Source organism: Sapajus apella, unplaced genomic scaffold (assembly GCF_009761245.1).
Source record: "Sapajus apella isolate SASKATOON/1434 unplaced genomic scaffold, GSC_monkey_1.0 scaffold9, whole genome shotgun sequence".
NCBI classification, from domain to species: Eukaryota; Metazoa; Chordata; class Mammalia; order Primates; family Cebidae; genus Sapajus; species Sapajus apella.
The window spans coordinates 40601473-40626382 of NW_022436949.1; the positions used below are offsets into that span (position 1 = coordinate 40601473).

The window sequence follows — 24910 nt, forward strand, 5'->3', positions numbered from 1 at the left end:
TGAACTATTCGATACATATAAGGTACTTAGAACAGTGTCTGGCACATAAGTTGTACGTAAATGTTATCTGTGATTATTACCAACAGCAATTGTTATTTCTCATGAGTAATATTAAGAACTTCACTATTAATTGGCTAACTATTTAAAAATGTAATACGTTGGCCAGGTGTGGTGGCTCATGCCTGTAATCCCAGCACTTTGGAAGGCCGAGGCTAGTGGATCACTTGAGGTCAGGAGTTCAAGATCAGCCTGGCCAATATGGTGAAACCCCGTCTCTACTAAAAATACAAAAATTAGTTAGTGTTGTAGTGGGCCTCTGTAATCCCAGCTACTCAGGAGGCTGAGGCAGGAGAATCACCTGAGCCTGGGAGGCAGAGGTTGCGGTGAGCCAAGATTGCACCACTGTACTCGAGCCTGGGCGACAGAGTAAAACTCTCTCTCTCTCTCTCAAAAAAAAAATAATTATTAATAGATTAAATAACTTTTTCTTTAGTCAAATATGGCTTTAGCTTTTGGTTGCTTCTTAAAACATAATAAAATTTTTATAGAAGCACCAAAGATTTAATTATTTGTGCTCTGAAGTCTGTACCTTCCCCTGATATCAAATAGGTTTGCACCTGTGTATCTTGAGGGCAGAATGTGGGCTTCTGGGAAAAACTTGTTTCTGTCTAAAATGTATTTAAAAGAGAGAACTTTGGCAAAGTACCAGTGAAGGAGTGGTGGATGACTGTGACATGTGGGAAACTTTATTTCCTCAGGAAAATATCTGGAGATATGGCAAAGGAAGAAAAATGAGTTTTGAAAAAAAAAAAATTAAGGCCAAGGGAGATTTTCATTAAAGTTTTAGAGGCAGAGATTTATTTTCTTAAAATATCTTATGGATTTAGAAGATGTCACAAGCTTAAGGAAGCCAAAGATGAAGAATCAGTGGAAGGATAACTAATTCCTGACCTAGCCCTCTGCTATTGTTTCGCCAATTCTTTCCATTAATTTCTCACAATTCTGTGGGGTGTACTAGTGACTATTTCGCAGTAATGACAGGTGAGTGGATACGATATGTGGTTCCTTCTAGTCAAAGATTTTAAGATGTTGTTCGTTATTTACACATTTGCCCCTTTCTTTGGCTGGATTTATAGTGACAAGGCCCCAGGGTGTGGCAGATCCAGAGGTGGCATAAGGCTGAGTTCTTGCATCACTGCATACAGGAACGGCACCAGGAATGCTCATCTTGGCCAACATGTGAATGGGAAATAAACCTGCATTGCGTGAAGAACCTGAACTTTTGGAGTTTATTTGTTTCAGCAGGTAGTGTTTCTCCAACTGGAACAGTAAACGTTATTTTCTTTTTAGTAATCATTTATTTTGTGAAAACATTTTGTTGCTCAGGCTGGACTGCAGTGACACATCATAGCTCACTGCAGCCTCAAACTCCTGGACTCAAGTGATTCTCCTACCTCAGCCTCCCAAGTGGCTGGGACTGTATCATCATGCCCAGCTAATTTTTAAATTTATTTTACATTTTTTTGTAGATATAGGGTCTCACTATGTTGCCTAGGGTGGTCTCGAACTCCTGGCTTCAAGCAATCCTGCCTCTGCCTTCTAAAGTGTTGGGATTACAGGTGTGAGCCACGTGTGTGGCCAAAACTTTTTTCTCACAAAGAGCCAACCATAAAATTTGTATTGGCTGCTTTCTGTAAATGTATATACAAAGGGCTTGGAGGCCTAATTTTCTCATCTGCAAAATAGAAATGAAGATGATGCAAAATAGAATGATAAAATGAAATACACCAAAGTACATTCAAACTATGGAGGACAAAAATATGTAAAATTGTATTAAGATTGTGCTAGCGTTGCACAACCCTATGACATCACATGTGCTGCTCCTTCCTTCTGCAATGTTTTCATCTCACTTCTCTTCACAGGGCTCTCAGAGCTTGATGCTTCCATTCCAAATGCTTGAATTGTCTTCTCTATAAATACTCTCAAAGTCTCATATCCTCCCTTTTACTCCTTTTCTCCTTCTTTGCCCCACCAGAAAGTTTTTCCCCTCTCCTAAGCACCGTGTACATTAGTATTAAGTAATTCAAGAAATATCTATTAATCACCTATTATGTGTCAGACAGTTCCAGCTAGGAATGGATGGGTTAGCAGTGGATGACAGAAACAAAGTCCTTTCTCTTAAAGAGTTTATAATTCAGTAGGAGAAGATGGACAAAAAGCCAGTAAATACATTTACAACTTATTCAAGACAGTGGCAAATGCTGTGGAACAGATGTTGGAACGACATGAGGGAGAATCAGGAGGAGGAAAGAGCTGCCTTCCACTGTGTTCAGAGACAGCCTCTCTGAGGAGGGGCTGCTTGCATTGAGACCTGGATTGCCAGAGAGCACAGAAGTGAGTGGTCTAGGCTGGAGTCAGAGGAGTAGCCAGAAAGCAGGTCATATAGGGGCTCATAAGCCGTGATAAGAGTTGGGTTTTATTCTAGTTCTGATGGGAAGTCATGGGAGAGTTTTGAAGAGGGAGAAGGGTGAACTGATGCATGTTTTGGGATGATCACTCCGGCTAATGAGAGGAAAATGGATTTCAGTGGCCAAGAGCAGAAAAAAGCTAAGAGGCTAGCACGAGGGTCTTAGAAAAAGATGATGGTACCTTGAATCAGGGTGATGCAGAGGAGACAAAGAGCAGTGATAATGATATCATCAGCCATACAAGCAGATCTTGATTCAAACTCCATCAGGCTGTGTGACTTTGGAGAAATGACTTCATATCTAAGGCTATGTCCTTATCCTTAATATCTATCTTAACAGATGGTCAGGTTAAAAGAAGATAAAGTATTTATTACCTTTATACTGTATTTGTTCAGAAGTACTCTTTCTCATAATACTGTGGGTTTCTTCAAGGCAGGGATGATGGCTTAGCTCCCATTGTCCCTCAGGAGCCCAGTTCACAGCTACCAGTACAGCAGAATTTCTTACTACATGTATATGTTTAGCTATGGGAATTTCTGCCGGTGCATTTCAATGTCAAATCCAAGTTTTAGATATTGCCACTTGGAGCCAACTTAAAAAATTTTTAATTGCACTCTTTTAAAAGGGAATTTGAAAAGTTAAAAAACTCTTAGAAGAAATATAGGTGTAACATGTAAAAAACTCTTTGTAGAAAACATAGATATAAATCTTTGTGACCTTGGTTAAGATATGATGCTTAAAGCACAGCAACCAAGGAAAAACAGATAAGTTGCATTTCATCACAATGAAAAAGTCTTGTGCATCAGAAGACACAACCAAGAAAGTTGAAAATCAATCCACCAAATGGGAGGAAATATTTGCAATCAGATATCTGATAAGGGTCTAGTATTCAGAATACGTAAAGAACTCTTACAACTGAACAATAAAAAGACAACACAATTTAAAAATGGGCAAAGGACTTGAATATACATTTCTCTATAATGCACATGAAAAAAAGGTTGACATCATTAGCAATTCAAGAAAGGCAAATCAGACTACAATGAGATAGCACTACATACTCACTAGCATGACTATTAAATAAAGGACAATCCCCAAACACCAAGAAATCTTTGTGAACCTGTGGAGAAACCAGAACCCTCATACACTCCTGTTGAGGATGCAAAATGGTGCAGCAGCTATAAAAAACAGTTTGGCAGTTCCTCAAAAAGTTAAACATAGAGTTGCCAGCAAGTCTACTTCCGGGTATACACCCAATAAATTGAAACATAGATTCACAAAGGGACTTGTATATAAATGTTCCTAGCAGCATTATTTATAATAGCCAGGAAGTGAAGATAACCAAAATGTCCATCAACTGACGAGTAGAAAAACAAAATGTGGTACATCCGTACAATGAAACATGATTCAGCCATGAAAAGGAATGAAGTACAGATACACGCCACAACATGGATGGACCCTGAAAACGTTATGCTACACAAAAGACCACATATTGTATAATTTCATTTATATGAATTGTCTAGAGTAGGCAAATCCATAGAAACAGAAAGTAGATTAGTGACTCACCAGGGTCTGGTGTGTCTGGGGAGGGGGCGGGATGAGGAGTGACTGCTAAATGGGTACGAGGTTTCATTGACAGGGTGATAAAGATGTTCTGCAATTAAATAGTGGCTGTGGGCTGGGCGCAGTGGCTCACACCTATAATCCCTGCACTTTGGGAGGCTGAACTGGGTGGATCATGGGGTCATGGGTTAGAGACCAGCCTGGCCAACATGGTGAATCCCCGTCTTTACTAAAAATACAAAAATTAGCGAGGCGTGGTGGCACGCGCCTGTAGTCCCAGCTACTCAGAGGCTGAGGCAGGAGAATTGCTTGAACCCGGGAGGTGGAGGTTGTAGTGAGCTGAGATCACGCGACTACACTCCAGTCTGGGTGACACAGAGAGATTCCATCTCAAAAAAAAAAAAAAAAAAAGTAGTGGCTGTGGTTGTGCAACATTGTGAATGAACTAAAATTACCAAAATGTCAACTCTAAAAAGGTGAATTTTATAGTATGTAAATTATACCTCACAATTAAAAACTGGTTTAGATCACCAACTCCACTATTTTACCCTGAACGCCTTAAGTCTCAAAACACCTTTAGCACAGGAGGTATTTAAATCTACATCTCAGGCCTGTTCATTCTGGCCAGGGTGGGCCCTGTGGTAGGAGCACCCTTCAGCTGCTGAACCAGCTTTTTTTTTTTTTTTTTTTTTGTCCTGGAGGAATTCTGTTTTTCCTGGAGGAATTCTCCAGCTAAGATCTGACACATGGCACATCATGGATGAAGCTTGAGGATAGTATGCTGTGTGAAACAGGCCAGTCACAAAAAGACAAATACTGTGTGATTTCACTCATTTGAGGTACCTGGGGTAGTCAAATTTACAAAGACAGAAAGTTGAATGGTGGTTGCCAGAAGTTGGGGGAAGGGAGAATGGGTAGTTCTTGTTTAATGGCTATGCAGGTTCTGCTGAGTAAGATGAAAAGAATTCTGGAGAGGGCCAGGCGGGGTGGCTCAGGTTTGTAATCCCAGCATTTTGGGAGGTTGAGGTGGGTGGATCAGGAGTTCAAGACCAGCCTGGCCAAAATGATAAAACCCCATCTCTACTAAAAGTACAAAAATTAGCCGGGCTTGGTGTAATCCCAGCTATTCGGGAAGCTGAAGCAGGAGAATCACTTGAACCTGGAAGGCGGAGGTTGCAGTAAGCTGAGATCGTGCCACTGCACTCCAGCCTGGGTGACAGAGCGAGATTCTGTCTCAAAAAAAAAAAAAAAAAATTCTGGAGATTGACTGTACAACATGCAAATGTCCTTAACACTACTCAACTGTATATTTAAGATGGTGAATTTCATATTATGTGTATTTTACCACAATTAAAAAATGGTTAAAGGGCTTTTGCCATCACATGTGCACAAACATGTACACACACATGTACATATACACACACACACACTTCCCCCGCCCCCTTGACTGCATCCATCATCAGTGTGAGGTTCAGGATGGCTACAGGTAAAACAAAAACAAACACAGTCAACCCAAGCTCAGGCTCCTGGGAAAGATTAGACTTACACTGCTTTAGACGGCAAAAGCACCAGGGTTGAGCGACCTCAGCTTCTACACAGGTTATTTTGTTTTAAAACTCTGGACCTAAAACATCAGCCAGAAGCACCTCTTTCCTTCCACATAATGGATTGTGTCTTGGCCTGTCTTTGCCTTCATCAAAGTTCGACTCAATAGTAACAAATGGCTTGAGCGTTCTTCTGAGGCTCTACTTGACAGGCTATAATTAGAAATACTTTACCTGACCTTTATAAGTCATGATCCCCAACAAAATTGTACCGAATCACATTTGAAAAATGCTCTTGCATCTTTTGTGAGTACAGGCAAGATTACAGGATACTTTTATTTTAGAATAATTACATAGTGACCTTCAGAGTTATTTGCAAAGGTCATATTCTCTTCACATACCCTTGATTTCCTTTCAGTTTTTCCTTTTGTCCCACCAGACATACATTTAGCAAAGGAAGAAGAAAGAGAGAGAATGTTTTTTTCTGTGGATGAAAACTGAAGAAGATAGTTCAAAGTCCCCATAGGCGTTCAGAGGGCTGTGGGCTATGATAGGCTATTTTCTACCATTTAGCTCCTGCATTATCACTGCTCCTTTTTCTTCATTATTCTCCACTTATCACATGCAGCATCACTGCAAAGCCCAAATAGAGAGTTGTAATTACCCGGCTGCCACCTGATAGTCCCCTTCTATCATCTTTATCTCACTAGGCCTTGCTGTTCCATCATCGGATAAAACTTGCCCATGGCAATGCCTGTGATAGTGCATCTCAGAGATACATTTAAAGTTTACTCATTTATCGCAGAAAAATGCTGAACCCGGGCAATTATTAGATACACTTGCCAGTTTAGTTTTTCACTAAGGTTAGTTTAACTCCCTTTTGTATCAGCCATTTTTTCCTTTTCTTCTTGGAAACACCGAGGTCACAACTGGCTACTGAGATGAAATTTTAATGAAATCGTCCGGCATCAACAATACTGAGGGCGCCTATGGTCCTACATACGTGTGTGGGGGGCACGTGTGCAAGTGTTGCTGGCCGTTCAATTCAAGCAGCCCTATTGTCAGCCACACCTAAGAAAAGCATCGCCCTCCTCTGAAGGGGCTCGTTGGCTCTAAAAAAGCCACTAGGTACCAAGACCTTATGAAGTATCACGTTTTGTAAAAGGTGATATCACATTTGGCCTGCTGCTGATTGTAAAAATCAGAACACAGGATAGTTGATATCTAAAAGTATAAAAACATATATTGGGCACCTCTTTGACAGATTTCTTGAGGTTTTTATGTATTCAGTATGTGGGAATATAACCCAAGGGTAAGTCTCAAGCATAAGTGCTGTGTGTGTGTGTGTGTGTGTGTGTGTGTGTGTGTGTATGCACACGTGCTCTACACATGTACTCTCATTCTCTTTAGTGCAATTAGAAAGATGTTTACATATGATAATTTATTTAACTGATAGCCACTGCCCTCATCAAAGTCTGTTATAAGTTCAATAGACTATTTTTCACTCTGGCAAAAAGGCCTGTTAAGAAGCTAAGAGAGGATGTGGAGAAATAGGAACACTTTTGCACTGTTGGTGGGAGTGTAAATTAGTTCAACCATTGTGGAAGACAGTGTGGCGATTCCTCAAGGACCTAGAAATAGAAATTCCATTTGACCCAGCAATCCCATTACTGGGTATATATCCAAAGGATTACAAATCGTTCTACTGTAAGGACACGTGCACACGAATGTTCATTGCAGCACTGTTTACAATAGCAAAGACCTGGAAGCAACCCAAATGCCCATCAACGATAGACTGGATAGGGAAAATGTGGCACATATACACCATGGAATATTATGCAGCCATCAAAAACGATGAGTTTGTGTCCTTTGTAGGGACATGGATGAACCTGGAAACCATCATTCTCAGCAAACTGACAGAAGAGCAGAATATCAAACACCGCATGTTCTCACTCATAGGCGGGCGTTGAACAATGAGAACACATGGACACAGGGAGGGGAGCACCACACACTGGGGTCAGTTGGGGGGAAATAGGGGAGGGACGGTGGGGGGTGGGGAGCTGGGGAGAGATAGCAAGGGGAGAAATGCCAGATGTAGGTGATGGGGAGGAAGGCAGCAAATCACACTGCCACGTGTGTACCTATGCAACAATTTTGTATGTTCTTCACATGTACCCCCAAACCTAAAATGCAATACAATAAATAAGTGGGAAAAAAAAAAAGAAGCTAAGAAATTCTAGTGCTATTTATTTATTTATTTTTGAGATGGAGTCTCACTGTGTCACCCAGGCTGGAGTGCAGTGGTGCCATCTGGGCTCATTGCAACCTCTGTCTCCCAGGTTCAAGCCATTCTCTTGCCGCAGCTGCCCTATTTGCTGGGATTACAGGCAAGTACCACCATGCCTGGTTAATTTTTTAAATTTTTACCAGAGACGGTGTTGGCCAGGCGGGTCTTGAACTCCTAACCTCAAATGATCTGTCTGCCTTGGCCTCCCAAAGCACTGGGATTACAGGAGAGAGCCACCATGCCCAGCCTCTAGTCTAATTTTTATAACACTTTTATTCATGCTGAGAGTGTTAACAGTGCAACTGTGAAACTAATTCATATTAAAATCTTAATTTGGAAGTGAAAAATAAAATGAGCAAAAATTATTTCCATTTATTCCAACAATGGATATTGCATTTAAGTGGACTTTAAAAAAACTCAATGAAAGTTAGTTTTAGCAACAACTTTAATAACCCTTCTTTACCTTGTCAGGCACTTTTGAAGTCAATCTTGCCCACTATGGAAAAGGCAGATTTTTGTATGTGATTGGACATCAGTGTGGGGAAAAAAAGTGCCCTGCACAGTATTCACAAAAGGTGCGCGTTTCCCAAGTGTAGGACTTAAAATGTGGGATTTTGTGTGTGTGGGTGTGGGTGTTTGTTTTTGTTCTTTTAAGAAACAGGATCTCTCTCTGTTGCCTGGGCTGGAGTGCAGTGGTATGATCATAGCTCACTGCAGCCTCAAACTCGGGCTGAAGCTATCCTCCCATCTCAGCCTCCCACAGTGTTAGGAATACAGTCATGAGTCACCACGACCAGCCTACAATATGGTTTTACAGATGTGATTTTAAAAATTGCATCTCACGTGAATCTTTAATCTGGCTTGATTAATTTACTTTATGTAATGATCTATGTAAAATAACAAATAGTCATTCCCTATAATAACCACTATCAGGCCTCCCTAAATCCACTCAGGTGTGCACACACACTCATGCACTTGGATAGCAATGTATCGTCACACAATTTCCCACTTCGTTGAAAAGTTCTTTTGTCCCAGTGTTTGATTTCTCTTCAACTTCCGGGTAAATTAGGATCGTGCACCCTACTTCCGTAAAACTGTTCTCCCACAGAGTAGTTCTGAAGAAAGCAGGGACTAGAGAAATTAGTAGCAGTACATGAGGATAAAAACCTACTATACATATATGAAGTCTATTACTTATTTTTAAATCTTGTGTGTGTGTGTGTGTGTGTGCATGATAGTTATATACAAAGAAAGTTACAGAAACCATCAAAATGGGTGCTCTGTGAGAGGGAGCAGCCACATTGGAAAGGAATAAAGGAAAATGATTGGGTTGGGGGCTCACAGAGAACAGGATGAATTTCATCAAATCCCATTTTCCTTGCATGTTAACCTTTAGTCTTTGGTTCTGTTTGAGCAACTTACTCTGTGCTATTTTGGAAGTGTTTTCTACTCATTTCAGGGAAAAAAGTATTATGTATTCTTAGTTCAAACCAGCTTAATCAATGAGAAGATGATTTATTTGCTAGGATTTAAAATGTATTCCCTGTAAAGAGCAGAAATAGTGAATTAAGGCAGTCCACAGGCCACCCAAAGCACAACAATGAATTGGGAATTCTACTTTTATCTTCTACCAAATAGAAATAGAAACTGATATAAATCCATAAGGATTACCACTCCCCTCTTTTTCATTTGTTTGTTTGTTTTGAGACAGAGTCTCGCTCTGTCACCCACCTTGGAGTGCATGGGCATGCTTTCAGCTCACTGCAACCTCCACCTCCTGAGTTCAAGCAATTCTCCTGCCTCAGCCTCCTGAGTAGCTGGGACTACAGGTGCACGCCACCACACCTGGCTATTTTTTTTTTTTGGTGGAGACAGAGTTTCCCTGTGTTGGTCGGGCTGGTCTCAAATTCCTGGCCTCAAGAGATCTGCCCACCTTGGCCTCCCAAAGTGCTGGAATTACAAGCGTGAGCCACCACGCCTGGCCTACCCCCCTCCTTCTAACGGCAGTTCTTCATTGGCTAGAAGACTCACTCATTGCCTGGCTGACCTTCCATGTGAGCCATTGTGAGTTTTTCAGCTTCTGTTATTAAAAGCTTTTAGAGGCTGTTTCTTCACATTGCATTTCATCATGATGAAAAACTTGTACATCAAGAGTTGAATCAAGAAAGTTGAAAATCAACCCACCAAATGGGAGGAAATATTTGCAATCACATATCTGATAAAGGCCTAGTATTCAGAATACATAAAAAACTCTTATAACAATAAAAAGACAACACAATTTTAAAATGGGCAAAGGACTTGAATATACATTTCTCTATCATGCACATGAAAAAATGGTCAACATCAGCCAGAACCAGGCAGCAAGCCATGGGAATGCAGTGCAGTGATGGCTGCTGATGCTCAGATTCATACAACCTCACTTACTAATGTGGAACCTCAGGAAAGTTACTTATCTTCCCCAAGCCTCAGTTTTCTAATATGTACGATAGGCAAAATAATATCATCTACCTTATAGAGACGTGTAAACATTGAGTGTATGCACTAAAGCATCCAGCGTGTAGGTCAGTCAGCTATTTCCACTTGACCTTAGAATGGGGCCCGGGATGAATGGGGAGTAATACCCAGGCCCATGAAGCTGGTGGACAGGACACTGCTCTGCACTTTATCACCTTGCGGGCGCCATGAGTGAGGCTGGTTTTCCTGTAGCCCAGTTTGTTTTACTGGATGGCCAGGGCTGTTTTGCTCAAGTAGAGTCACAGAAGAAAGCTCATTGTGTGAAGTGATTACGACCAAGATTGCGCCTCTGACAGGTAAGAAAACCCTGACAGCCCATTTTTTCCCATGAGGCAAAGAGTTTTGTTGCATACTTCATATTTATAAGGTGAAGGGGCCAGGGGCTTTTATATTGTGAGAAGCCAAAACAATGCCAGATGTGAAGATTATGAACCTGAATTTCACTTTGGGTTTATGAGTCAACCAGAAAAGGTTACATTAAAACTGAAAGATTTAAATTAAAAAGAAAAAAAGCAACCTCTAAAACTTCCTCCAGAAAAGTCTGCTTTCATTGAGCAAGGAGAGGCCTATCTAGAAGGACGTGCTCTTTCTTTTACAAGCCACTATGGCTCTCAGGGGCAGGGCAATCGCAGACGTGCATCAGAACAAATTTTGTTGTGGCAATTGCCCAAACACAAGGATAAGAATTTCTCAAATATCTGTGACCTCCTCCAGAGTCAGCATAAAACTTGGAGGAGAAGCAAAGCATGGCATACTGATCAGTTAGATCGAGCTTGTCCAACCCATGGCTTGGAGGCTGCATGTAGCCCAGGACGGCTTTGAATGCGGCCCAACACAAATTCATAAACTTTCTTAAAACATTATGAGATTTGTTTGCAATGTTTTTTAGTTCATCAGCTATCATTGGTATTAGTGTATTTTATGTGTCACCAAAGACAGTTCTTCCAATGTGGCCCAGGGAAGCCAAAAAATTGGACAACGCTGAACTAGGTAGTTATGAACTCATTGTTCTGTTTAAGCTAAGGATCACAAACAAAATCCCTTTCAGACTCAATGTATTTCTAAAGTAACATTAAACATCTGTCTTATTTTTTCTTGTTAAATGTCATTGGAGAACATTTGGAGGTTCTTCATTGGAGGTCTACATGAGTTTAAAGGTTTTGTGGACTTTCGGAAAATTTCTGCAAGGCTTTGAGTGTATGCTCATTTTCTGAGATAGGTTCATAGTTTGGATCAGGTTTCAAAGAGGTTTGTGTCCCCATAAATGGTGAAGAACCACTCTTTTGCAACAAATTTTCCAGGAAAGAGAACAGCAGAAAATCTGAAAGAAGAAATATAGAAGAAAGAATGGGACTGGGGTTTTCAGATAATAGAAAAGAACATGCAATCTTATTCCTCCTTGTGTGCTAATTTTTAATACACTTTGGTTGGCCTTTGCCCTCTGGCTGCAGTTCAGGAAGGTCAAAAACTCAGGGGTTCACTCTGTTTAGGAGAAGCATAAAAAGGTTTCATGTAAACCCCCACCCACTTCAGAAACAGGAGCCAGGTCATTAGTTTGAATTGGCTCAGGTTTTTCTGTTTCAAAGAGCTGTGATTTGTGTTACGTGTAACCAGAAACAAAATGGCATGTCGTATCATGCACATTTCAGCTTAGATTTTTTTAAGGCTGTGTATGTCATCTCTCCTGACTACCTCTTACGATTTTGAATAAAAAGGTATAGGTGTTATTATGGCAGCTCCTAAAAGCAAGTCTATTGATCTATTAAAAGAAGCACTTTTAATTAAGCAATAATATGTGGTACAATTAGGATGCCAAGTAGTAAAGGTTTATGACTGCCAGGGGAGGGCATTGCAGAAACTTATTTGAGTTATTTGCCAGGCTTGAAAGCTGTGCTTCCAAGAAAACTTTTCTTCCCCATTGGGAAGCCAATATGTTTGTAATTTTTATATTGTTATGTTTTAAGGACCTCAAGCCTGAAAGTCACATTTCAAAATGGATGATCTTATTTGACTTGTGCTTTGATGTCGCCTTACTGATAGAGTTCATGATTAATTTTGAGAGGCATTTCTCCCCATGGCCCTTCCTGAACAGAGAAAAGGCTAATAAAGAGATGATTGCAACAATCTCAACTCATGTTGTTGCCTTTTTAAAAGTCTGAAATCCTGTAGTGGATCTGCTAGGTGTTAGGTAAACCTATGATTGAGCCTCAAAATGGAGGCCATTTTCTTATTGCCTGGTCCCTTTAGTTGCCTGGATGTCCCTGTCTATAAGAGAGATTTCTTTCTTTTCTTTCCTCTTTCTTTCTTTCTTTTCTCTTTCTTTCTTTTCTTTTCTTTCAAGATGGAGTTTTACTCTGTCACCCAGTCTGGAGTGCAGTGGCATGCTCTCGGCTCACTGCAACCTCTGCCTCCCAGGTTCAAGTGATTCTCCCATCTCAGTCCCCTGTAGCTGGGACTACAGGCATGCGCCACCATGCCTGGCTACTTTTTGTATTTTTAGTAGAGATGAGGTTTCACCATGTTGGCCAGGCTGGTCTCGAACTCCTCACCTCAGGTGATCCGCCAGCCTTGGCCTCCCAAAGTGCTAGGATTACAGGTGTGAGCCACAGCCCCCAGCCAAGAGAGGGTTTTTTAAAATTGTGCATTGTCAGGTTTTTCCTCAGTCCTAACTCCCAGCCCTGTCTTATCTTGTACTTACCTCCTCACCTGGTGGGTTCTCCTGTCTCTTTTCCATCTACTGAGATGGCAGCACCCTGAAGGCTCTGCTCAAAACCTACCCTCGTGGCAAGTGTTCCCCTGAGAGCTTCGGCCCTGGCTGATTTTCTTTTCTTGCTGAGCTTATTTGCATGACAGATCTGTTTCTGTTACATGTAATCTCATATCATCGCTGCTTCACAAATGTTTCTTTTGTGTTTTGGACCAGATTGAAAACTTCTTGTGAGACCATGTCTTGAATAATTCCTAGCAAAATATTGGGTATATAGTTAGGTGTGTCCTAAATAATGTAAGACCAATAGCTACTGACTTTCTTAATGTGATTATCTGACATTGTAAGTTGGCTAAAATTGGTTAAGCAAGTTGCAGCCTGCGGTTGGGAATTTCCCTCTGTATTTGGTTTTCTGCCATAATTTAACAAAAAGAAAGAAAAAGAGGAACAAAAGAAGGACCCAAGGCCACACCCAAAGCTATTAAAGTTCAGTAAGGCCAGGCACGGCAGCTCACACCTATAATCTCTGTACTTTGGAAGGCCAAGGAAGAAGGATGGCTTGAGGCCAGGAATTTAAGACCAGCCTGAACAACATAGCAAGACCCCATCTCTACAGAAAATAAAGGTCAGAAATTTAAATAATACATACGAATTGGGCCGGGTATGGTGGCTCACACCTGTAATCCTAGCGCTTTGAGAGGCCGAGGCAGGCAGATTGCCTGAGCTCAGGAGTTCAAGACCAGCCTGGGCAACATGGTAAAACCCTGTCTCTACTTAAATACAAAAAAAATTAGCTCGGTGTGGTGGCAAGCACCTGTAGTCCCAGCTACTCTGGAGGCAGAGGCAGGAGAATCATTTGAACCCAGGAGGCGGAGGTTGCAGAGAGCTGAGATTGTGCCGCTGCACTCCAGCCTGGGCAACAGAGTGAGACCCCATCTTTACAAAAAAACAAAACAAAAACATGAATTGTGAGTTAACAGGTCTCAGCCAAATATTGTCATTTATCAAACTGGACTCCCCAAATAAAATAAAGTAGTTTATTTAATACAGGAATAATTAAACTTCATCTTGTCTGCTTGGGTCTCAGGAGGAAAACAGCATGTTTTGTGTTTCCCTTTGGCTTGATGTAGCAGCTAATGGTTGATGATTCTTGGTGGGGAATAATGGAGACAAGGAAGATGTATGTGAATCCTGAACTTCAACTGGTGCTCGCGTGTCAGTTGGACATGCTAAAGACTAAAAGGGAAGTATCTCCAGCTTGCATGCATGACACCATCATCATCATACTACATCATCATTGTAGCAGCCAGTGTGACCGTGCATCTCTGTTTGACCAGGAAAATCCCAGTTTAATCCTAAGATGCTGCCATTCTTAACAACACTTTTTACTTTCAAAGCTGTCCCAATGTGATGATAAATTATATGGCCACTCAAGTCATAAATGATATTTATTGAGCACTGATTATACACTAGGCGTTTACTTATTATGCTATTTGTCTTCATAACAACTTTATGAATTAGATGTTCCGTTTAGCCTCATGTTAAGGATGATGAAATTGAGGCAGCATTTAAGAGACTTACCCATAGTTTTCCAGCTTGAACCCAGGCAAACTGTCTCCAGAACCCAAAATCTTAAACACTTTACTGCTTCTTGCACAGAAAATATGGCGATCTGCTCCACATGGCTTCCTACTGTCAGGTTCATCATAAAATACTATCAACCCAGGGGAAATATCTGAATCTCTGACTTTTTTTACCCTGAAACCATGTGTTGGAAAATGGGAATCTAGTTAATTTTAGCCATTTTAATCTTGTTGTCCAATTTAACTTATAAATGAGCTGCTTTTTCTCTTAAGAGTCTGCCTACAGAGCGCCCAATTTAGTTAAACCACAAGTTTAGGATTAAAAAGGACTTGAAAGGCTGCAGATTATTTGAGTTAGTCCACAGGAGTTGCTCTGCCATACTGTCATTTGTTAAAAACCAACCTTGTCATTTACGCACATTGCCTCATCTTGCCTCTATTTGTCACCCACATGCCACATTATTATCCACATTTAAAAAATGAAAAAATGTACTGAAGAGTTTAACTGACTTACCCGTGATCACTTAGCTAATATGCCTCAATGCCAGGATTTTAAACCAGGTATCTGACTCCAAAGTTTATAATTTTTTGATCTACTACCTCCTACTAAATAATTATTGATTAACCAATATATGGGTAGTACATGTGTGTGTGTATGTATGTGTGTGTGTGTGTGTGTGTGTGTGTGTATATATATATGTATACACACATTATATATATATATATATATATACACACATGTGCTACTCATATATTGATGTATTGCTTATATATATAAACATTTGTCCTAATGTCCAACATAAAATTAGGTGACACTGCCTATATTCATTTATTGAGCAAATAGTCACGGAGTACTCTCTATTTTTAAAAAATAGAGATGCGGTCTCACTATTTCCAAGCTGGACTCAAACTCCTGAGCTCAAGTGATCCTCCTGCCACAGCCTTCCAAAGTGCTGGGATTATAGACATGAGCCACCATATCCAGCCTTAATGAGTACTTTCCAAATATTAAATTCCATGTTTGGCAGTTGGGGATGTGGTGCTGAATCAGATGGCGTTCCTTCCTTCATGAAATGCTTATGCTTTAGAAATGGGAAAGACACACCCACAAAAAGATACACTATAATGTGATTAATGCTATAAGCAAATGGTAAAATGAGAAACTCATGATGGAAATGATACATTTTCCCTGGGAGAGTATGGAAAGACCTGACATAGAGTAATGATGGGAGATGAGCCAAAATATAGGTCAAAACTAGATTGTGATAAAAGATATATGCTACATAAAATCACTGGATTATGTTCCTAGGGAGACACAAAAGGTAATTAAGCATGGGAATGACATGGTGACATTTTGAGAAAAATGGCCAACGATAGAGAAGAAAATTAATTGGATGCAGAAAATATGGAGGTAGAGGATAATTATGAGGTTATTGGCTGAATGTGGTCACAACTATAATCTGAGCACTTTGGCAGACCAAGGCAGGCCGATCAGTTAGTTGAGCCCAAGAGTTCAAGACCAGCCCTGGGCAACATGGTGAAATCCCATTTCTACAAAAAAACAAAAACAAAAACAAAAAACAAAGCAAACCCACAAAAATTAGCTAGACATGGTGGGCTGCACCTGTAGTCCCAGCTACTCAGGAGGCTGAGGTGGGAGGACTGCTAGAGCCTAGGAAGTCAAGGCTGCGGTGAGCCAAGATCATGCTACTGCACTCCATCCTGGGCTGGAGTGAATTCCAAGTTTTGGTTAATTCCAAGGCTTTTGGTTTCTGTAACTTGGTGGATGATGGTGCCCTTTAGTAACATAAGGAAGAAAATATGGTTTGCTTTAGTCCCAGTTGGAAATATGGATCAGGTTCTAGAAAGACAGGCAGTTGCTGGAGAAATGGGTTGAAAAGCATTTCTAAAGAGGTGATATTTAAAAGTGTAGCAATAGATAAAAACTTCCATCCTCACTTTGACTAGTGAACCCTCCAACATGGTGGACTACTTGGCCGAAGGTGACCCTTGTTTGAGTATTTTGCACAAACCTGTCACACTAATCCTGATTTCTTAGGGGAATAACTTACTGTGAGGAAAATTAGGTTTGTTTTGCAGCTGCATTTCATGTTAACATACAGTTTTTACAAGCTGTGTGGGCAGCCCAAGCAGCCTCAGGCAGGTGGTCCAGTTCCAATTCTGAACCATTGCAAAATGAGACTCTAGACTTCAAAAAAGTCAGGGAAAGGCAAGACCTGATCCAGGAGTCTGTGTCATCTAAGTTAGGCTGATAGCTCTGAGATGCACTTCTAATCATTAGCCAGTTTATCATAAAGTGTATCTAAAGTGGTGAGAGCAGTGTAAGAGCTACCCATCCTCACAGTGTTGCTGCATTGTGGTGCCAGCCAGGAGGCTCTGGGGCATTAGGACATTTTCCTTTGGGTTTTACAAGACAAGAGAGGCCCCTACCTACTGCTGTATATGCTTGCTGGAGCCTGAAACTATGGTGTCTCCACTTATCATAGGGCGTGGCCTTCGAAGACGCTCTTTCCACATACAAGGTGTGGGTGTGGGTTGACTCATGTTAACCCTCAAATCAGAGGTGGTTTGGCAGAGAGGTTAGAAGGCTAGATGCCACCTAACTCTCTAAATTCTTCCCTCTGGGTTTGGGGCAAGTGGCCTAATTGCTTGGTGCCTACATTTTCCTATACAGGAAATAGGAACAATAACTGCACCTAACTCAGAGGATTAAATAAAATAATCTATGTAGTGTGCTTAGAATAATACTTAGCACATTGTAAGCACTAAATGACTATTAGCTACCCTAATGTTTTATACCAAGTTTGGGTTGATTGCCTATAGTGCAATCACTATGATAATATTTCACCATAGAGTTATATTTCACCATAGTGAAATAGCCAGGCCTGCCATGTTTTCAAAAAATTCTTTTTGAGGGTTGCAGGGCTTCTGTGACTCCAGAGTCTTTGTACATGGCCTTCACATTTTCAGTTAGAGATGTACCTACAGGACAAGTAGGACTTTGGTTTTGTGGGGACTTTGAAATGACAGGTCAATGTATTCATTTTCCAAAGTACTTTAGTTTGGCAATTTCTCCATCGCTAAAAGAAGATTAACACTTGACATGATAAGAAAGTTTGATCAACAAAAAGCTGCGATCCAGCAGATGGGATAAAATAGAAAGTCACTTAAATAGACTGGACGTTTAATAAGGCTGACTTCCAGGAAAATGCTTGCTGATGACTCAGTTTATCTATAAAAGAAAAATCAAGCAGAGGCAAATGATGAAAGAAATGGATTAATAGTGTTAAAGATGAGATAGGAAGGAACAGAAGTAAAGGGAGAGATTGTAATGGTCAAAAAGAATAAAGAATAGAATGACCCCAGCCTGAATAATCTCATTTGATCATTGGTTGATATGCTGCTGACTGGAAAAGATTCAAAAGCAAAGAAAAAGAAGTCAAAAAGCAGACAAGTCTCTGTCTGTCTGGCTTTCAGTCTTTCCTTGGCAAATTGTGGGGGTTGAACAAAATGACCTCTATGGCTTCTTCCAGGGTTGCCATTGTGAATAACACAATTCCACCACGGAGAAAGACAGAGAAGTCCAGGGCTGGAGTTATTATATATGCACACACAGAGCATCTATTCATGCACAAGAACCACAGCTACTAAGGATTTGACTCGATTATTAAATTTTAATTTTATATTCCTTGTGGGTCAGTCATCTTTTCGTTTTGTTTCTGCTCAGCTTTACTTCTCAGCAGTCATGATTTTAATCAGCTAGGAGCCACATGCTGGAAGACCTTTCCCACATTGCGTATTCTTCATGCCCTCTCTGTCTCACTGTAGCAGTTAGAGGGAAAAACCCTGCAAATGAAATAAGACCATGTACTTGTGTTTAGAGGGGAACAAGAAGTGGGAAATATGGGGAGACTATAGCTATCTATCAGCTAGATTGGGAGGAAGAACACCTTCAGAGAAGGCTGGGTAGTGTTCATTACCAAGAAGAGGAGAAAACAAGCTCTGTTTGAGGACATAAGGATAAAAAAAAAGAAAATAGGACATGGGCCACTGGTCTAGTTTAAAACAGGGCTATAAAGAGGCCTGACAATGTGTAATGCAACATCATAAAAGAGTTCATTGGAAGTTTTTAAAATATCCTGAGAAAAATTGCCTTTGACCGTTTTGGGGAGCAGCCGCTTGCCAGAGACTGATGTTCTCTGGATTTGATTTTTGTTTTGTTTCGTGTCATCTCAGACATATTCAGAAACTTCAGCTTTTTCTTGCACAGGGATTAATCAGTCAACCACTGGATGCTGAAAATTGTCCATTTCTAACTTCCTACAATTTTGAACTCATTTCTGCCTAGAGCTTTCCACTTATTTATTAAAAAAAAAAAAACAAAAAACCAGATATGAGATAAAGTATTTGTAAACTGTAAAGCATACAAAATCTAAAAAGTGAGTATGTTAGATTCCTATTGTAGCTGTAACAAATTGTCACTTATTTAGTGGCTAAAACAATTTAAATGTCCTATCTTATGGTTCTGTTGGTTGGAATTCTGACTGGTGCCTCATGGGGCTATCCCAACATGTTGGCAGGGCTGCATTCTTTCTGGAGACACAAGGTGAGAATTGTTTCCTTGCCTTTTCCTGCTATTGGAAATCTTGGACTTGTTGCTTCCTCCCTGCATCTTCAAAATAAGCAGCGTTGCATCTCTTTGACCATTCTTCCATGGTCCCATCTCTCTTTGACCACAGCCAAGAAAAATGTTCCAATTTTAAGGACTCATGTGATTAGATGGGGCCAAGCCAGAGAATCCAGGATAATCTTTCCATCTCAAGAACTTTAACGTAATCACATCGGCAAAGTCTCTTTTGCCATGTATGGTAAAATATCCACAGGTTCCAGAGATTAGGGCATGTGCATCTTTGGGGGTAAGGGCTTATTCTGCCTTCTGCAGTGAGTATTCAAATCACTCTATATTAAAATGAACTTAACACCGTGGGGTTTTTTGTTGAATAAAGCCTATGGGATGCTAGATGGATTATATAGAGTTTCTACTTAGAATCCCAAAGTGTGCTTTTTATGGTCATTCTTAATATGAGTGGACCTATTTCATATTCCTCCCCGAATTATTATTTACCCTTATGTTATACAGTGGGACAGCTTTGGCTTCCCTGCATACACACACACACACACACACACACACACACACACAATTACAGTACAGACTTCCCCAGCTGAAGAGCACATTTCTCGTAATCAAACACAGTGTCTGAAATCTGTCTGCTGAGCTGGGCATGGTGGCTCACACTTGTAATCCCAGCACTCTGGGAGGGCAAGGGGAGAGAATCACTTGAGCCCAGCAATTTGAGACCAGCCTGGGCAACACAGCGAGAACCTGTCTGTACAAAAATAAAAATAAACTAAATTATAAAATAAATAAAAAATAAAGTTTTCTGCTAGAAGCTTTTGCAACAAGAAGTTAACAGAAACTTATTTTATTTTTTTTGAGATGAAGTTTAGCTCTTGTTGCCCAGGCTAGAGTGCAATGGTGCAATCTCAGCTCACTGCAACCTCTGTCTCCTGGGTTCAAGCAATTCTCCTGCCTCAGCCTCCTGAGTAGCTGGGATTACAGGAGCCTGCCACCATGCCCAACTAATTTTTTGTATTTTTAGTAGAGACAGCGTTTCACTATGTTGGCCAGACTGGTCTTGAACTCCTGACCTTAGGTGATCCACCTGCCTCAGCCTCCCAAAGTGCTGGGATTACAGGCATGACCCAACGTGCCCAGCCCAAAGATATTTACTAGAAGAACAGTTCATTGTTTACTCTAGAGAAATTCAGAAACATAGAGGAACCTCAGAATAGACCTGGAAAACAGAACAATTGATTGTCCCACATATACACTTGGGGACGAGATTTATAACATGTCATTTCCAAATAGCTTCTTTGTATAATTGTATTTTTCTGCAAAAAATACATTAATAAACTTGTGATATAAGCAATTCTTTCATTTTCAAATTATTCAAATCTGAGACAAACTAGTCCTAGCACATTTGGGTGTATGGGGAGGGCAGGGCTAATTCTTTGACCATATCCTCTGTTATTTCCATATTTATTGATCTGTTTATTAAGGTTTAAGTCTCACCTTTGTCCATATCTATTTTCCTAGAAATTAATACATTGAAAAAATTATTATTGTCATTTTTGAGACAGGATCTTACTCTGTTGCCTGGGTTGGAGTGCAGTAGAGTGATCACTGCTCACTGCAGCCTTGAACTCCCCAGCTCAAGTGAGAAAAAAATTCTTTAAAAAATGTTAGCATGAGTTTATTCAAAGTATTTTCTCATAATTCACCATTCACCATTCTTATTTCTAATTTTGGTTATTTGTGCCTTTTCTCTCTGTCTGTAAGAATTGGGCTAGCTAGTGACTTAATAACTTTCTCTTTTTTCTTGTAGAAGTAGTACTTATTAAGCAGTAAGTAAGTAGTTATTTGACTTAACTGCATAAAAGAAAGAGCATGATGAAATCTAGTCAAATTTCCATTGATAATTGGAAAGAATTTCAGCAAGAAGTGAAAGTAGGAGATAAACAGTCCAGGAAGATGCTGGTTGAACACAAGTGGTCCTGATGGAAAAATGGGCATTCTGGACTTAGCTATTTCCTCTAAAACAAAAGTGTGTTGGAAGATAAGAAAGTCTGGTTTATAATTGAGTATGGTCATATCTAATTCGGTCTTTTTTTTTTTTTTGCCTTTTCTCTCCTAACTTCTTTTCTGTGGCAATATCTCTCATCTTTTTCATGTATTGAGTCGATTGGAGCTACAAAAGAAGTTAGTAGTCAGTATAGAATGCCTACATATTGCTACAACATATTCAACCTGAAAATTCTGTAGAATTCCTGATGAAAAGGAAGCACTTTAACAAAGTATACAGTGAGTGGGAGTGAAGAGCAGTGAATCTGAAGCATTTGAGAAATTCGAGGCAACAACATTTTGATAAAAATCTTTTTAGCCTTTAAAAAAGAACATGAATAACTCAAGGATTATGTAATTTTTTTATGAATATCAAGGTCATTACTTCTTGCACAAACCTGTTAATGTTGTCTGATTCAGATACATTTTTTTTTAAGAGCCGTGAAAGGAGTTCATTTTTTGTTTAAGTAAAACTTACAGCACTAGTTTTTTTTTTTTTTTTGGACTGGAAATGAAGTTTGATTTTTGCATGCAAGCCCTTGTTCTTCTGACATTTTGCTTTATTTACACATAAGTTTTTAAAAAACCCTTTGTCCATCGTGTGAATGCTAGTTAAGATAAAATAAGTTTATTTTCCTAGAAGATTCCATCTTTGCCCACTATGTTTGGAGTCCATGTGGTCTATTATGACTGAGAAACATATATTGACCTCCAACTCATCCCACACTCCAAAGATCATTGCTTCTGCTATGAAGATTTTTAAAAAGGTTAATCCTGAAAGTTAAAAACAAAATGTGTGCACAAGTCTGCCAGCATCCTGCATCAGGACAAGTACCCATTTGCAAGAGACATTCTTGAATGCAGGAAGATCATTTGAGGGTGTCTTGATTTAATGATTTCCTTCTATTTTGAGATGAATTTTGATTTTACCTCACTGTGGTTTCATTTATACCTTGTCTGTGATTCACAGATACAGAAGAAGAAACCATTGTTTTATGTATTGGACCAACAGGCCTTCTTATTCCTCTTATCCATCAGTTGTCTTCAGTGTGTGATGGAGGAGGGTACATGAACTCAAACAGTGAGAAGTATGTGTCAAATATTCCATTTGCATTATTCTATCTAAGTCTAATCCTGGTTTTCTGATATGTGTTGCTGTAATATTGATAACCATTGATCCAAAGTTCAGAATGTCAACAACAATACTCATTACTACTTAATAAGCATCTACGAATCTACACAATCTCAAAAGCTCCTGGATCTTGACTTCTCCAGGACCTTCTCAGCCCACAGATGTGGCAGGCCTGCAATCAAGTTTGCAAAACTGTAACTATATGAGGATTAAATTCCATCTGAAACTCTCATTTTGCACTGTAGCAGAACAAGCTTATCTACACACTTCCAGGTAAATGTACCCTATTCAGGATTTAAATGTAAGCTTCTGATGCTTCTTCCTCCACAGAATGACATCTACATTCCAGAAGCCGGTAGACGTCACGTTGTCTGGGCAGACATAGACCAATATTAATTTCCTGTCCCTTACTAGTATCCACTTCTTCTTCAGTCTTCTTTTATAAAGCCCAGTGTATCTACTGTTGAACCCCAAGGGGCTACATGGTTTCTAACTCATGAAATTCATTCTGCACTTGTTGATGGTGTCCCGTCGGCATAGCTGCAAGACCTATGCAGTTTACAGCCCACCCAGGGCACAGAACTCCCGTGGGTGTTGGCCTGTAACTTGTTGGGGCTGTAGCAGAGTCTCTCTGCTTAGATAAACCTGTCTGCCACTTGAAACCTGTGGCATCCACATGATCCTGGGCTTTCTCTGGGAAGTAACGCTCATGTCTTTACTGCTCCTGGAAACCCCCACCCTATTTGAGGTTTTTAAAATCTCCCCTCCTCAGAGCTTGACACAGAATTACATTGCAGAGAACCTCCCCATCATCCAACCACAATACTTCTTTTCTTCCCCCTCTCAACTCTCTTTCCATGACCCCAGCTGCTTACTCTCCATTAGGGAGAGAAAACAGACTCTTTCACCATTAGCATTCATTCTAAGCTTCATGCTTATGGAACAAACTTTATTTCCCTGGGTTGTTCAGACTCTTAGCCTTTTTGCTCCTCACAAACACTTTTCTCACTCTAACACAAGCAAATACAACTACTTTTATAAGCAAAAACTTTGGCTTTCAAAACTTCTGTTTCTGGCTATGGGTTTTCAGCATTGACCCTAGGAGTCAAAATACTATTTGTCATTTGGCTTCCGTGAGCCACTGAGCCTCACCTTCAGGGCTAGTGTCAAAGGTAAAGGGATGATAAATAAAAGTGAGGTTTCCTGTGCTGAAATACCGGCAGTTCAGTTTCAGAATAGTGTTCTGTTTTAATCCAGCACGCCCTTTAATCCTTACAGCAACTAAACCAGATAAGCATTATCATTCCACATTTGTAGCAATCTACTTAATTAAGGCAGCCAAATAGTCAGGTGGCAGATTCAGAAGACAAACCAGGCCCCATTAACTCTAAATTTTTTCCTTTTTTTTTTTTTTTTTGTGTTTTTTGTCGTGCTATCTAGTCTTTCTCCTTGAGATCTAGAAGGTGTTCAAGTTCAAGAAACAGTGCCAAGGGCTATGGTTATAATCTCTATAAATGCCCCATTGACTGTTATCAGTACACAGTGGTTTGTTGTCATGCAGTCAGACTCAGCTTTAGCAAAATTACCCAGGGTAATTCAGGAGCTTTATCCATGTGTGTCTATACAGTAGATCTAGATTTATGACCCTTAGGCACCATCTATCAGGGAAATTGTTTACTGATGTTTCTCTCCATTCACCACCAGTTTGCCTCATGATATAGTTTGGATATCAAACCAAATCTCATGTTGAAATATGATCCCCAGTGTTGGAGTGGGGCCTAGTGGGAGGTGTTTGGGTCATGGGGGCAGATCCCTGGTAAATGGCCTTGTGCCTTCCCCATGGTAATGAGCGTGTTCTTGCTCTAAGAGTTACAAACATAGGCATAGGCAAGGACTTCATGACTAAAACACCAAAAGCATTGGCAACAAAAGCCAGAATAGACAAATGGGACCTAATTAAACTCCAGAGCTTCTGTACAGCAAAAGAAACAATCATTAGAGTGAACTAGCAACCAACAGAATGGGCAAAAATTCTTTCAATCTGCCCATCTGACAAAGGGCTAATATCCAGAATCTACAAAGAACTAAAGCAGATTTACAAGAAAAAAACAAACAAACCTATCCAAAAGTGGGAGAAAGATATGAACAGACTCTTTTCAAAAGAAGACATATATGAGGCCAACAAATATATGAAAAAATTGCTCATCATCACTGATTACTAGAGAAATGCAAATCAAAACCACATTGAGATATCACCTCACATCAGTTAGAATGGCAATCATTAAAAAATCTGGAGACAACAGATGCTGGAGAGGATATGGAGAAATAGGAACACTTTTACACTGTTGGTGGGAGTGTAAACTAGTTCAACAATTGTGGAAGACAGTGTGGCAATTCCTCAAGGACCTAGAA

At 40.1% G+C, this 24910-nt stretch overlaps 1 long non-coding RNA gene across 1 annotated transcript; it reads left to right on the forward strand.

Moving 5' to 3' along the window:
* The first annotated feature begins 493 nt into the window (after positions 1–493).
* On the forward strand, positions 494–15160 carry LOC116551358. The gene is made up of 2 exons (XR_004268878.1): positions 494–1305; positions 14168–15160. It is a non-coding gene; the product is annotated as an uncharacterized LOC116551358 (long non-coding RNA).
* Positions 15161–24910: the final 9750 nt, after the last annotated feature.